The sequence below is a fragment of the Aquarana catesbeiana genome, linkage group LG03, assembly GCF_042186555.1.
Source record: "Aquarana catesbeiana isolate 2022-GZ linkage group LG03, ASM4218655v1, whole genome shotgun sequence".
NCBI lineage: Eukaryota > Metazoa > Chordata > Amphibia > Anura > Ranidae > Aquarana > Aquarana catesbeiana.
In genome coordinates this window covers 44830104-44844269 of record NC_133326.1, presented here as the reverse complement: position 1 = coordinate 44844269, position 14166 = coordinate 44830104, and the positions used below count along the sequence as shown (strand labels likewise).

The 14166-nt window shown below is 35.8% G+C and overlaps 1 long non-coding RNA gene across 13 annotated transcripts in view; it reads left to right on the top strand.

Annotated features, from left to right (window-relative positions):
- LOC141131318 (uncharacterized) overlaps positions 1-14166 on the top strand; it is a 139662-nt gene that overhangs the window by 6008 nt on the left and 119488 nt on the right. For 6 of the 13 annotated variants that reach the window (XR_012242741.1, XR_012242742.1, XR_012242740.1 and 3 more), the window contains exons 1-2: positions 1-496; positions 12098-12296. The exon at positions 1-496 is cut by the window's left edge. The exons of 2 other annotated variants lie outside the window; for them this stretch is intronic. This is a non-coding gene — a long non-coding RNA (uncharacterized lncRNA). Of the gene's footprint in view, positions 497-6642; positions 6876-12097; positions 12297-12846; positions 13203-14166 lie in introns of those variants that run through there. 5 more of the 13 variants (XR_012242738.1, XR_012242739.1, XR_012242744.1 and 2 more) reach the window with 5 other exon arrangements.

Genomic DNA, 14166 nt, shown 5'->3' with positions numbered 1-14166 from the left:
CCTGGTGCTCCTATTATCTATGTCTTAGTTGGGTGGTTTCCATCCTTTGGAGTGAATTCTCAGAGAGCTGCTCATTATTAGCTTTCCTTCCATGGATCCCAAGTACAGGGAGAGAGTTTGCGAAAATTTTGGGAGCAGTAGCTGTGGGGAATGTAAAGTGTTTTTATAGGTGACGTATGACGCTACGTGAGCAGCCTTCACCCAAATGCCACATCTTATAGGCTTTTCCTGCTGAAATGACATCTGCTTGCAGATTGCATCCCCCCTCATTCTGAAAAGCAGTCTTTGCTGGTCGGAAGACGGCCCCATAGCTCCACAAACCCTTCTATCCATCATAGAAAAAGAGGGAAGGGTGCAAGAAAAAAAAAAAAAAAGTGAAGGGGGAAGAGGGTGGGGGAGACCCGGACACTATACAACATATTTGGCAGAGCCCTCCCTTTCGGAACTTGGGGTGCTGGAGTAAAAAATGGAATCCGCTTATCTGGCCATTTCTAAGGTAAGTCACTGCAACCATCCAATATGTGTTTTCCAGATGCCTAACTATAAAGCATATACTGTAGTATACTATTTAGAATACATATATATATATATATATATATATATATATATATATATGTAAAACGTCTCGCTCTATTATATATATATATAAAATACATAAAATAAAATATATAAAATTAAATTAATCAACTATCTATATAAAATAAAAGCAAAAAAATACTAGAGAGGGATATATATCACTTTATTTATATCATATATATGGAGAGAGAGAGAGAGAGAGAGAGAGAGAGAGAGAGAGAGACTATAGATATGTCTGTGTTTTATTTTTTAATTCACATATGTATGTATTATGTGTGTAATATATATATATATATATATATATATATATATATATATATATATATATATATATATATATATATATATATATATATATATATATATATATTTGTAATAGAGACTTCTTATAAGCACTCACATATTTGCTTGCCCCTTATACCCCACAGACACTCTGGGGTTGATTAAAATTTGGGGGGCACAAAAATTGATGCAGTTGTGTTAGCTTGTTCAATTAAGCTTTAGAAAGCTGATCGGTTTCTATGCAGAGCTGCACCAGATTTTTCACTTTCCAGTTTTAGAAAACCAACCCCTCTGTTTTTTTGTGTGTGTGGTTTGGCCTAGGTGTTGAGCTGCTCCTTTGCTCTTGGTGTCAGGTTTGCAGGTTAGGTGTGCATTGTATAGCTTGGGAGGGACCATAGCTTCCTATAATGACAAATGAAGGCTGACTACTGGCATTAGACCAGGTGACTGTGCAGCCCCTGCAAACACAACTCTGGGACTGTGTTTGTATTATATTTCTCTTTGAACTATATAGTAAGCAAATCAATCTAGCCCTAGCTCAAAGACTCCGAGCTGTGTGTAAGACCATTCAAGCTTGGGTTAGCAATAAGCTCTCTCTATAGGAATACAATAGGGCCCCAGTGTGACCTGAACAAAGAACTTCCAACTAGTTAAACTGCAGGACACGTCTACTGCCTGGGTGCTTGAATTCGACAAAAAGGCACGAGAAAAAAAAAAAAAAAGAGAGCACTTTTCTTTAGGTTTGTGAGAAAATACTTAGGCTAAAAGTCTGCTTGGCGTCTTTATTTCAATGGCAATGGGGCAGATATAATTCAATAGGAAACTTGGGGATTTTTTAATGAAAAGATCGTCAGCCTGGCTGCTCTTGTGAATTAATTAATTATTAGGACAAATAAACTTTGAAGTGGGTGCTTAATAAATTGGCGATTTTTTTTAGTAGCTTAAATACACGTCATTGATAAAAATACGTGATGATTGTTTAAGATACAAAAAAGCATTCAGAGCATGGAATACACATGAAAGTATCCTTTATAATAAAGTATTGTTCATAAGAAAGTATCCTTAATAATAAAGTATTGTTCATAAGAAAGTATCCTTAATAATAAAATAATCTTCATCAAAAAGTATATTCTTCTTAATAAAGTATCCTTTATAATATAGTATTCTGAGAGTATTCCTTATAATAATGTGTTCTTCATCAGAAAGTATCCTTTATAATAAAGCATTCTTTATAATAAAAAAAGTATCCTTTATAATAATGTATTCTTTATCAGAAAGTACCCCATATGATAAGGTAATCTTCATCAGAAAGTATCCCATATGATAAGGTATTCTTTATCAGAAAGTATCCCATATAATAAGGTATTCTTTATCAGAAAGTATCCCATATAATAAGGTATTCTTTATCAGAAAGTATCCCATATGATAAGGTATTCTTTATCAGAAACTATCCCATATGATAAGGTAATCTTCATCAGAAAGTGCCCCATATGATAAGGCATTCTTTATCAGAAAGTATCCCATATGATAAGGAGTTCTTTATTCGAAAGTATCCCATATGATAAGCTAATCTTCATCAGAAAGCATCCTTTATAATAATGTATTCTTCATAAGAAAGTTACCCTTGTAATAAAGCATTCTTCATCAGAAAGTATTCGTATATTAGGGTATTAAGATCATTTTGGACACGTGGCTTTTGCTAATCTTTATCTGTGATACAAATAATGCACACTCCTATAAATATACCTACCACCATGGTTTCCCAGCCTCAATCCTCAAGTACAGGTCATATTTTCAGGATTTCCTTCACCTTGCACAGGTGCTTTATATAAAAGTCCATGCCTTAGTAGTCTCAAAGCATGGCCTATTGGAGATATTGAGGAATGAGGTTGGGAAACACTGGTCTAGACTGTTGGACTGATTTTAATTCAGACGTCCATCCAGTCAAAGATGACCGTGATGCATGTTTATAAGACTGGACCAAGATCATATTCAGCTCTCCAATGATGGAATGGAATTTGGCAAAAATATGGTTCTTTTCTTAAAATAGCCCCCCCCAAAAAAAAATTCCAATGGAATGGTCTGATGTGTTGGTGGTATATTTATGGTCTGGTTTTAAAAAAGGGAAACATGATCACATGGTAAAATAAAATAAAATAAACCAGCATCCTTGTCTTAAAGACTTATGTGTGTTGAAAAAACGTTAAACCTAAAAACATAAATGTAGAATATTGCAGTTTACCAATCCTACATGGCAGCTGCATTGGTTTTATTTATTTTTTAATCTCTTTTTTTTCCACCTGGTGATGAGCACACCCCCTGTCTTTTTAGGGTGTCTCCATTCTGGAGGGAGGAGCAATGGAGCCTTTGGACAGCAGCATTGTCAATCTGAGGATAGAAGCAGCTCAATGTTATCATATATGTCCATGCACATTTGGACAAGAGACAGATTTTAAGCTCAGCGTTTAGAGTTTGCGTTTTTGATTGGAGCTTCTGGCAGAAAAAAAACATGTATGAAATGTATTTTTTTAAGCCAGTGTGCATGGAGCCTAGGTGCACTATGGACCCCACTAGCTGAGCTCCATTACAGCAAAAATGTTTTCGGATACATGACTATTTCTGGCGGCACCACAGTCTCATCATGTCACCAGTATTGTCCCTGTTAAATCCAAAAACAAAAGAAAAAATATTATATTGCAGCTTACCAATTCTCAGATGTGGTGGCTGCATTAGTTTACATTTTTCGTTTTTTTTTCTCCACCTGGTGATCCTGCCAGTAAGTCTGTTCTTTCCCAAACTGTCTAGCAAAAGTGGCAGTTGGAGGGTTGATTTAAAACATTTTAACACTGGCAAAACTCTTATTTAGGTCATAACCTTTTGTTTTAAAGGTTTTACATGAATGAATAAAAGTTGACCACAGTAAGCACCCCTGTGACTAAAATGGTTTGTCCCGAACTGCCACTTTTGGTCTGTAAACGGAAGTTGCAAAATAACAGACTGCTGAATCACCTGGTGAAAAAAGGAAAATAAGCTTCAAATAGAAAACAAATGCATCCACCACATATAAGAATTGGTCAGCTCAAATCTATCTATCTATTTATCTATTTATCTATCTATCTATCTATCTATCTATCTATCTATCTATCTATCTATCTATCTATCTATCTATCTATCTATCTATTAAAACGATATATCTTTTTGGTTTTGGGTTTAACAAGGGAACTAATATTCATGGGATGACTACAGAAATGGGCAGTATTATTAAATGGTGGGATGTGCTATTGCCCCCCTCCCCCCTTGCCATAGAACAGCAATTTGTTTCTATGGTCTGGGTGGGGTGGAAGGCTTTGCATGGGTTAATGGGATTGCTGGTGAACTTGGCTCACTGTCTGTCCGTCTGCAGTTTGATGGATTGCGCATCCCGCTGCTAAGTTCAGCAGACGGGGACCTCCCCCGCTGCTCCTGCCGGGCTGGCTGAGCCTGAGAAGCTCATGGCTTTGCCCCGGCTCCCCGCCCGCCAGCTCTTGGCTGTCTGCAATGTAAAAGAAGGGGATTTCTTTTTTTTTCTTCCCTTTTTTCCCCCCCTAATTCATCAAAGAAAGTTCTAAATTGCTATGAATTCTGCACCCTGATCCCCCGCAGAACGGCCCCTTTTAACTGGAAGGGATTCTATAGACTTCCCTATAATGGGATAATTCAAAGGTGCTATGTATAGGGCCATTGCCTAGCTAACAGGATAGCATTAAAGTCTTTGTGGTTTGTTAATCTGAGTTAATTTTCAGCATTTGGACAGCGGCTTGTAAACTGAAAAGAGATCAAGGAATTACTGGGGGGCTAGCAAAGGGGGGAAAGGAAGCCTTGTCCACACAATGAAATCCTGCTGTATACAAAACGTTATCTTTCAAGGGGGATTGCAAAACATAAAAACAGGATTTGCAAGACGATAAACTGGAGCAATCGCCCTCCCTTATGTATGTTTATGGAAGGATCTTACTGTAGTCTTCATCACCAGCTCTTATACCCATCTATTGTCAGGTTGTTGTTTACTGCCATGCCCTGGGATCTCTTTATTCAGTTCTGAATTTTCAGGGTGGTTATGAAATAAACATTGTGCTCCATCTGGATACTGAACCTCATTTTTTTCCCTGACAATTTGGATATTTAACGGTTATAATGATGATGCAAGGATAGGCACCCAAATGATGCAGGATATGTACAATAGAAAATCCCACAGCCAATTTAGGAGGAAGTATGTCACTTGATGCTAGCAATTAAGCCTCCTGAGATCTAGTAATTACACACGCCGACTTGTAGGAGAAAATCAAAGGTGTGCATGTGCCAATGAGAGAAGCCTATTCTTAAAAAACTGAAGAATCTGTGCCTTGCTCTCATTTCTTTACATGGTCTATATATAGAGATCCATACACAGAGACATATATGTTGGTGCACTTGTATGATTGACGTGTGTATATATATCTATATAGATATAGATCTATATATAGATAGATCTATATATAGATCTATATAGATCTATATCTATATAGATCTATATAGATATAGATCTATATAGATCTATACAGATATATATCTATACAAGATATATATATTTATAGTATGCCAATCAGTGAAAGGCTAGATGATTGGAAAAACTGAAAAATCTGGGCTTTGTGTGGCTGGTCTATAGAGATAGATGCATGCACAAATACATGTTAGTGCATTGTATGATTGACGTATTTATATTTATGTGTTAATAAGCCACTGAGTGAAAGATAGATGCTTAAAAGACTGCTTTGTTCTACTTTGTGTGGCTGGTCCATACAGCTAGATTCATGCACTCATAGATGTTAGTGCCCTTATGTGTTGCACTTGATTTATGTATTTATATGTATGTGTTAGTATGCCAGCGAAAGAAGGCTAGATGCTTAGAAGACTAAAAAAAAACCTGTGCTTTGTTCTAATTTTTCTGGCTGGTCCATAGAGCTAGATCCATGCAGAAGCAGATGTTAGTGCCCTTGATTGATGTATGTATATTTATGTGTTAGTATGCCAATGAGAGAAGGCTAGATGCTTTAAAAATCTCTTCTTTGTTCTAATTTGTGTGGCTGGTCCATTAGGGTAGGTTCATGCACAGACAGATCCATATATATTAGTACAGTTGTAATATTTTCTGTATTTATATGTATATCTTAGTATGCCTATAATAAAAAGACTAAAAAAAAAAAAAATCAGTGCTGTACTGTCATTTCTCTGGCAGGTCTATATAGATAGATCCATACACAAACAGATCCATGTGTATTAGTGCACTTGCATGATTTATGCATTTATTTTGATGTCTTTAGGATGCCTGTAAGAGAAGGCTGGATGCTTGAAAGACTATAATTTCTCAGGCAGGTCTATATAGATAGGTCAATACACAAACAGATCCATATATGTTAGGGCACTTGCATGATTTCTGCATTTATATTCATGTGTTTGTTGGAAACATTGTTACCTGGTAGAGTAGAAAACATTTAATTGAGATGCCTTTGGAGTGTTAATTATAGATTGAGGTTGTATAGAATGGGATCTGCCATCATCACCCCTCCACCCTTTTCTCTCCCTCTCTTCTTCTTTCCTTTTTATTCCCTCTCTTTCCATCTTCTCCACTTTCCCACCCTTTCATTGCCTCCCCCCCCCCCTTCTTTGCTTTCCACCCCCTCTTCTCTTTCCTCCACCTCTGCTCTGCAATGGTTGGAGTGTGTAAGATGCTGTGGCGGTGACGTCACTGCGGACTCAGCCTGCTGCCACCGACAGCTCCTGGAATAGGAGCAGAAGCCTTAGAAAAGCAGTGAGGACGCCAGGAGCCCGGGCCAGGTGCCATGGCACAGGGGAGCCACTCATAGCCGGGAAGCCACCGTGCAACCAAGGGATCGCCCATGGCCGGAGGAGCCTGTCTGCCCTTTTTTTTATGCTTGCAGCAAGAAATCCCTCTATGGCTCCTATTCATCCATGGCTGAGCTGGAGAAGCACGCTGCCTTGTAAGTGTTTGTGGGATCCAGCCTTCTGCTGCCAGACCTTATAGGCCGATCGGCTGCCACATGGGCACAGGGATCACCCAGAGACAATGGCACCACAGGCATAGGCCACAGGACTAGTCAGGGGGGCACACTTGGCAAGGAAAGGAGCACTTTCTTTCGTTCTTTTTTTTTTTTTTTTGCAACCCCCCACAGGAGGATTATGGCGATGGATCAGGAGGAGTGGATTTTATATATCTTTTATATTGTATGGAAACATGGAAGCTGCTCTGTTACAGTCTGACCAGGTGATCTGATGAAGATTAATAACAAGGCTATGGCCAATAGTGGCGCCATCTCTTCCCCAAAGTGTCTACGCATCAGATGAGAAATGTGCTGTGGGGGTTAAAGGCCTCACACCTCCCAGCCTGGCATTGTATTGGCATATATTGGGGGGGCTGAATCACACAGTGTGGGTGCAGCCTTGTCCTAGGGGCCTTGTCCTAGGAATTATTCATCTGGGGGAAAGTTCAGCGACTATATAAGGTTTAATATAATCTAGGCTAGCTAGTATTTGTGGGGTGATGAGTATTCTGCTGTCTGTCAACCTTTCGGTGCTCAGGACACAACATATCATGCTACCTTAGGTGTATGAGCTTATAACCCATATATATATATATAGATATATATCTATATATATTTATATATATCTATATATATATATAGATATATATAGATATATATAGATATATATATAGCCATGCGTAAATTGCGCAAATTGTGAGAATTTAAATATACACACCTGGGTAGGTACAATGCACACATTGCTATCTATCTATCTATCTATCTATCTATCTATCTATCTATCTATCTATCTATCTATCTATCTATCTATCTATCTTTCTTTCTATCTATCCACACATACATTCAAGTGCAAGGTGTAAGAATTATAATCTGCACACTCTGAGCAATCATTTGTACACTGGGTAGGTACAATGCACTATACATACACATTCAATTCATGCTTAAATACTATACACACTTCAGAAATAATTGTACACTGGATAGGTGTAATGTATACACACACACCTATATGAATGTCTATCTATCTATCTATCTATCTATCTATCTATCTATCTATCTATCTATCTATCTATCTCTACACACACATTCATGTGCAAAGTGTAAGAATTATAATATGCACACTCTTAGGCAACTATTTTTACATAGGGTAGGTGCATTGCACTATATATATATATATATATATATATATATATATATATATATATATATAATATGCACACCTTAACAATCTTTTGTACACTGGATAGGTGGACACAACACAGACACAGACACACATATATATATATATATATATATATATATATATATATATATATATATATATATACACACACACACACAGACATTTTCATTTGTCATATGTAAAGTGTAGGAATAATGATATAATAATATGCACACTTCAGTATATATATATATATATATATATATATATATATATATATATATATACACAAACACACACATCCATATGTAAGGTGTAAGAATTGGAATATGCACCCAAGTGTACATACCTCTGTTCACAGACACACGTACAGTGTCAGGTCAGTTAGGCCTTCATGCATTACAGATAGCTGGACTCAGAATGAAAAAAAATATGACATCTGATATACTCCAGGGTGTTTTTTTCTCTATGTTTTGAATATCAGCCACAATATAATATATTTATAATTCTAATATTATGAATTCATAAATTTGTGTGCACCCTGAACTATTTGAAAAGGTAATATAATTGAAACACACATCCCAGCCCACCAATATGTAAAGAGCGAACAGCTATATAATGTATAAGACAGATACATTTCCCAGATATAGGATATGTTAGGTATAAGAGAAAGATAGTCCAGGTTGTATATTTTTATTTAATATTTCTAATATTTACTTAAAATTCAGCTGGAAAGAAGGAATGAATATGGATGGTAAAAGTATTCCTCGTGCACTGGAGGCCAAAAGTAAAAATAGTTGTTACAGGCTGGCTAAAAATAGCTGGACCCAATTAAACACTCGTGACGTCACACATTAGTGAAAGAATCCATCCCACACTGGCAGTATACGTGGGTATGGCCTACGAGTGGTGCAGCCCTGGCACACTCAGGGATTTCATTCTTGCTCAGGAACTCAGGGTTGGTTTAGTTGGCTTTGATGGGGCCACGGATCATGGTTTTGAATTGAGCTCTCATACAACCTTCAAGATAGGGCCTTTTCCTCCAAACTGCTCTCTTCACCACTAGTATATCAATACTGACTCTCACATTTTTTTGACTATACTTTAGCCTAAATGGGGAAACAGTTGTGTATTTATGTCAACATTATATATATATATATATATATATATATATATATATATATATATATATATATATATATATATATATATATATATATATATATATATATATATATATTATACACATTCGTTATTTTTAATTAAAAAGTAACTTCATGTTAAGATATGCGACCTGGTATTTAATAATTGTATCTAGAGTGATCTATTTAGTGGATTTATGGTGGCTTTTCTTTTATTATTATTATTATTAATATATATATATATATATATATATATTTTTTTTTTTATCTTTTTGAAGTGTGGCAACAGTTGTTGTATGGGTGTTTGCTGAACTCCCTACCCATGAACTTTGCAGTATGACGCTTGCCTGAAGTCCATAACTTTCCAGTACCATGGTCAGCGCCATGCTATAGACTAGGAAGAAGGCATCAGGCTCATATATGTGGATTGAGATTACACCTGAAATATTGATCTAGGCAATAGAGACCATGTGCATTTTTTTAAATTTATAATTGAATTAAGTATTTATTTATCTAAATTCACTTCCCATGCCTCAAAATTTATACGAGCTGTGACTGTACATTTCTTGTACAGTATTCGTGCTAATAGAGACTTATATTTAATTTGGGCTACTGCACTCCCCATAATGGAATGCATCAGCCTCTACGTGACCTCACATAGAAAAGGTACTGCCGAAAAGTACATTCTCCATTCTGGAAAAAAAAAAGAATTCATCACAAAGTTTAAAAAGAACCTTTTTTTTTTTTTTTTTTTTTAGATTTCAATTATTTTATTATTGTGCAGTATCAGTCAAGCTCAATAGAGCATGCAGTTATAAGAACTCATATTTTTATGTGAAATTTAAGTTATATGCTGGTATATGTGTGCTTTTGTTTAATGTCGGTTGCAATTCTGCATTGCATTTAGCGCAATTCTATACACTTCTTGTGAAAATAATTTGCTACTATATTATTTTTTTTCAGCATGCAATCTGCTGTACTGTTCCTTCTGAAATTATTTTTGTGGCCCCCAAAATATTTCAGTACACAAAATCTACACAGGCGCAGCTCTGTGGATTTTTTTTTATTGTTGGTTTCATACACATTTTAGGATAGATACTTCGTTTCCTGAAAATAGGCGAGTTTCTTACAAATAAAAAATAAAATGGTATACAAATACCATTATATTTTCATTATTTCCCCGAACAAATAAAAAACACTAATTCATTCCCCTGCACGCATCTGAATCCCCCAAATGTATGCATACATTAGGTGTGGCTATTATTCTGCAAGGGTGATTTGAATAGCTGCTGTATAATAGACTGGAGTGTCTGACAATATCACCTAATATATGCGTGTGCCATTTCATTCTTTTGTGTACACAATATACAACTATACATTCTATATATTTTTTTTACAATAGACTGACTCGCAGCAAAAATACTCAGAAATTTCATTTTTTTTCTTTTCTTTTTTTTTTACATATGTATATACTTTGTTTACACTCCCTAAATTGTGTGAAATATTTTACAGTATTGCAACAAGCCAGAACTAAAACGATATTATCTATAATGTCCTTATTGATAAACGCTATTTGATATTGATTTTTTTTATTTTCATAAATTGAAAATAAACATAATAAAGGTCACACAGTAATCTATCAGTTTTGCCAATTTTTCACACAATGGGGGGCATTGGATGAAGTCAATTCCGTTATTAATAAGCAACTCTAGACAAAGAAAGTGGTGTCGGGCCTCATGTTACTCTTTGCCCATCAGTGTACTTGGTAATACTTTGCTATCATATTATGATGAGGCAGAAAATCGCTGCGCTATGAATATGGGACAAGGGTAATAGGGATATGTCTTTTCGTAGATGTTTTGCATTTACTTATTAAAGGTAGCTTGTGGATTCTCTATAGACTTGTTAAGCAAAGATAAATCCAAATTCAGGAAGTGTTTTTTTTTGTGCATGTAGAGTGTAGGCTGTTATTATAACTGTATTTGCTGGGCACTCATTGCTACTATAATGCAGGGCCTCTGTTTTGCTGCCAAATGCCAAGGAGGGAAAATATATATTTTTATTTATCCCCCTATGTTGTGAATATAAATACATAGAGAATATATGTACAGTATGTACTATATATAAATATATGGATATATATATATATATATATATATATATATATATATATATATATATATATATATATATATATATGCATATGTATTACATATACATAAAAATATATATTTTCTTATATTGTATTAAAAAAAGTAAATATTTATTAAAATAAATAAAAAAAAAAAAAAAAACAGAAAACAGTTAATAAAAAAAAAATATATATATTACTGTTTTCTGTGTGCACCCATTACCGAAAAATATGTATATATTTAATAAAATAAATAAATATATATGTGAATATATATATATATATATATATATATATATATATATATATATATATATATATATACATTTTTTAAATAACTAGAACAGACTGTTCTAGTTGGTGTGTATATAGGGGGTGACGTCCCTGTCAATCAATGCAGCATGAAGTTTATTTTGTGCACATTCCATAGAGTGCTAGATCTTTGGATAAAAGAGCGGGAAGTTGGGGAAATTTAAATATCTGTGTTCCCATTGGGTCTCCAGAGTGATGTCATACCTCCATCCAGCCTGTTATTATTAGAGATAGGTGGCAGAGAGCTCACTGGCTCCCATCATCAGTGTAGAGCAGCGTATGGCATGCGTCCTCAAGTAGGGAAGAGCCGCCCAGGTTCCTAGGCTTACATGATGAGCAGATTCCTCTGACTACCAGGGCCTACTCACTTCTAATGGACCTTTTTTTTTTTTTTTATTCCTTCTCCTCCTGGCAGATTCTGGCTTTGGTGAACTGGTGGCATTCAGGTTGGTGGCAAGTTGGGGAGTTTGTTTCTATCTTTGGTTATCTAGCTGTATGAGTGTAAATCAGCCGTCATAAAGCTAGATAACCGAAAGTAGGAATAACTTCCATGACGTCATAAAGAAGAGAAGACCATAAGTTACATGATGATATATCTGTAAGATATAACAAAGGTAAGCCCATTCTTTCATTACGCCCATTGGTTTATCTTTCATTTGCACACATGTTGCAGTAGTTTGATGATTGTCTTCTACCAAATGGCCTACAGAGTCTACTGTAAAGACTATATATATATATATATATATATATATATATATATATATATATATATATATATATATATGAGATATGACATAGATAGGCAGTTTTTTTATATTACCTCCTTACTTTGAAGCCTTCTAGCCATCTCTATAACTTCCCAATTTGCTCATTTTCATGGGCCATGGCAGCTTTGTTTGCTCCTGCTCAGAAGGGATAGGGATCGCTCTGAAGAGTGAAGTGAAGCAGAAATAAAGAAAGATGGAAAGAGTGTATTTTAGGATTTCTGGGGGGTAGTTCTACAATTTAACATTCACACAATAATGATTAGGCCATTTTCCAAGTTCTCTTATCCCATATCTTCTTATCACAATGCATTCGACAACTGGGAGGGGATGGGATTGCCATCTCAAGATCTTGCAAATAAATACGAAAAAGTATTTGTGAAATCTGCATGCAGTTTCCATGGCAACACCAAATACAGCGCGCCCATGCTTTCTTCTGCCACATTTAGCTGCTATTTGTAGTCAAACTGCGCTTTGTCTGATCATCAGGGAAATACAGAGGAAGCTGTGTGGGCTTCATGGCTACACCCAACCCCTTCTACTATCAGAATGCCTTCATGCCATGGGACAAACAGCATTCTGATTTTATTAACTAACAACTTTGCTGCTAGATGAGATGGTGGCCTGGGGTTGATGTATGCGCAGTGCTCATAGGAGGGGAAATCTGCTATGGATGTATGAGATACAAAGCTAATGTTTGCATGATACTCATAAGAGGGGACATTTGCTATAGATGTATAGCAAATCGGAGCTGAGGTATGTAGGGTACTCATAAGAGGACAAGATTGACCATATAAGTATAGTATGCCTAAGAGGGGAAAAATGAGATAGATGCAAAAAACCCTGAGCTGATGTATGTACGGTGCTCATAAGAGGGGACATATGCTACATATGTATATAAAACAGGGCTGATGTATGTAGGGTACTCATAAGAGGGCAAGACTCACCATAGATGTACGGTATGCCTAAGGGAGGAAATATGCTACAGATGTATAAGACACCAAGCTGTTGTATGCAGGGTGCTCATAATAGGGGAAGCAGAGATTATGTATAGATAGAGAAGAAATATGATATCATAATATATATATATAATAGAGCTATTGTTTGGTACTCATAAGAGGGGGATATGCTACAAATGTATGAAACACCGAGCTGTTGTATGCATGGTACTCATAAGAGAGGAAATATGCTGGAAATGTGTAATAAACAGGGCTGACATAGTACATAGGGTACTCATAATAGGGCAATATTGACTATAGATGAATGGTATACCTAAAAAGGGAAATACATTACAGATGTATAAGACACAGAGCTGTTGTATGCAGAGGGGAAATATACATGAGCTGTACAGAAAACAGAGCTGACGTATGCATGGTATAAGAGAGAAAATATACTATCAATGTATGGGAAATAGTGCTAATGTATGCACAGTACTCATAATAGGGAAAATAAACTATAGATGTATAGGAAACAGAGCTGATGTATGCATGATACTCACAAGAGGTGAATATGCTACACATGTTGTATAAGACATAGGACACAGAGCTGTTATATGCATCGTATTTAAATGTGAGGAAATATGCTAGAGATGTATAGAAAACAGGGCTGATGTATATAGGGTACTTGTAATAGGGCAATATTGACTATAGATGAATGGTATGCCTAAAAGGGAAATATACAACAGATATATAAGACACAGAGCTGTTGTATGCATGGTACT